The sequence below is a fragment of the Microtus ochrogaster genome, unplaced genomic scaffold (assembly GCF_000317375.1).
Source record: "Microtus ochrogaster isolate Prairie Vole_2 unplaced genomic scaffold, MicOch1.0 UNK151, whole genome shotgun sequence".
Lineage (NCBI taxonomy): Eukaryota > Metazoa > Chordata > Mammalia > Rodentia > Cricetidae > Microtus > Microtus ochrogaster.
Window position 1 is genome coordinate 261,411 of NW_004949249.1, and position 2,328 is coordinate 263,738.

The window sequence follows — 2,328 nt, forward strand, 5'->3', positions numbered from 1 at the left end:
TAGAATAAAATAACATACAGTATCCAGACTCGCTGTGTATTTTTCATCTTTATGTGGCTTTATTTTAACCTCTATTTCTTTTATTTTTACTTTTAATTTTTTGCTATTTGAGACAAGTTCTTTGTGCATCTTTGGATATCCTGGAATTAACTCTTTAGAAAAGATTGAATTTGAACCCAAAGATATCTGTCTGCCTCTGCCTTCCAGGTGCTGGGATTAAAGGTGTGTGCCACCACAACTTGAACTCACATAAGACTGTCTGCCTCTGTCTCCCAAGTGTTGGGATTAAATGTTTGTGCCACCACACAGAACTACTCTCATTAATTTTTATTTTAAGAAATTTAACCTTTAGCCTACATCTATATTTTTAACACACTGTAAACAATTTAGAGGTCTTCTTCATCTTTGAATCTCTTTTTACTGTATCTCTCTTTTTTGACCGCATGAGTCTTTAATTTGTTAAGCAATATTGCTATTATTGAAACTGTGAATTTGAAAGCTGAATCCAGTCAATTTCTTAAATTTCTGAGATTCTAGCCTCATAGAAGAGGTACTGGCTATAGCCATGTTTATAGTCACAACTCTATGACGTTTAGCAGTCTGCTCTCAAACCACATTCAAATCCTCTGTAGCCAGACCTCCTGCCTGAAAGAGTCATAGTTTGCACTATCGGAAGGACCAGAAAGCTGGTATTTTAAACTGTCTTTTTTTTTTTTTTTCGCTATGGCTAAAAAACAAAAGGCATGCAGTTAGGTTTCCATCAACACCGTTTAAGTGTTTTGTGGCAGGGCCTCTTAAAGGAACTGTAAGGTTTTACAGCTAGGGCTGAGTCAGGAAGCCTCTCATAAATGAAACATTTGCCTCTAGCAAACAGAGCCCACCTGAGAGAATGCTTCTATCAATAAGCTGTGCTTAACTCTAATTTTTTCTAGAATTAATTCCCAAGCTCTCTCAGTCTTTAAGTGGATGAAGTTGTTCACACTGGGTGCCACTTGTTGACTGAGGTTTCTGACCTGCCTGGTTCCCACAGTCATTAAGTCCCAAAGAAATCACACACAGGACTACATTAGTTTTAAACTCATAGACCAATTAGCTCAAGCTTCTTATTAACTCTTACAACTTATATTAGCCCATTATTCTTACCTGTGTTAGCCACGTGACTCAGTACCTGATTCGGCAGGGCAGTCACACCTTGCTTCTTTTGTGGCTGGGACAGGACTGGCAGAAGAGGATATCTTTATTTCCAGAATTCTCTTGTTTTCATTGACCTGCCTCTATTTCCTGTCTGGTTGTCATGCCTTCACTTCCTGCCTGGCTACTGGCCAATCAGGCAATATAAAGATAAATATATTATTTAAAATAATGCATGCTAAAAATCAAAGAAGTCATAGGCTTCTGCTACCAACCTTCATTTTCTAGTATTTATTGACTTGGCTATGGTCAAATCACAGCCTAATATAGACTACAGACGTCAAAGATAAGGGAGAAACATGAATTGAGGACAGAACACTTATCACACATCAAAATCTACTCTAGAATTAGGAAATGAAATGTGATTTTATATTCCAATGTAGCCAATAAGGCCAAGTCTTCTGGAACAAACAAATTCTAAATCAAAATCAATTATAAAGAATGTAAAGGTTTTAGCTAGGAGTGACATTGTTCGCCTAAAATCCCAGTACTCAGGAGTCAGGGATTGATATACTGTTAGGTATTTAAGATCAGTGGGTAACCATAGTGAGTTCCTTGCTAATACAGGCTGGAGTGTGATTTCTGGCTCAAGTATAACAACAACAACAATCTCAAAAATTTAAGGGTCAAATATCACCTGATCAAGGCTATAACGGTAATCATCAATATGACAAAATATCCCTAAAGGTTCAGTAGAGGCACTCATATCCTGGAAGTAATCAATAGCTCTATAACTGAACTTAAGACATACACCGCAAGATGTAAATAATGCAAAAAGTAAACTAGCAAACTATCCAGAAAAACTCACAAACTACCCATGGCTAGTGAGGTCATGAGTCCTAAAAAATGTACTACCATGATTTTGCCAGTCCATCATAATTAAAAACTGCATTTTAAATATTTAATTTTATACCCACAAATAAGTGTAGCTCTAAACTTTTCTTGAAGAATATTTTCTTAGTAACAGACACACACTATCATAGAAAATCCCAGTTTGAGCCAGGCGGTGGTGGCGCACGCCTTTAATCCCAGCACTTGGAAGGCAGAGGCAGGCGGATCTCTGTGAGTTCGAGACCAGCCTGGTCTACAAGAGCTAGTTCCAGGACAGGCTCCAAAACCACAGAGAAACCCTGTCTC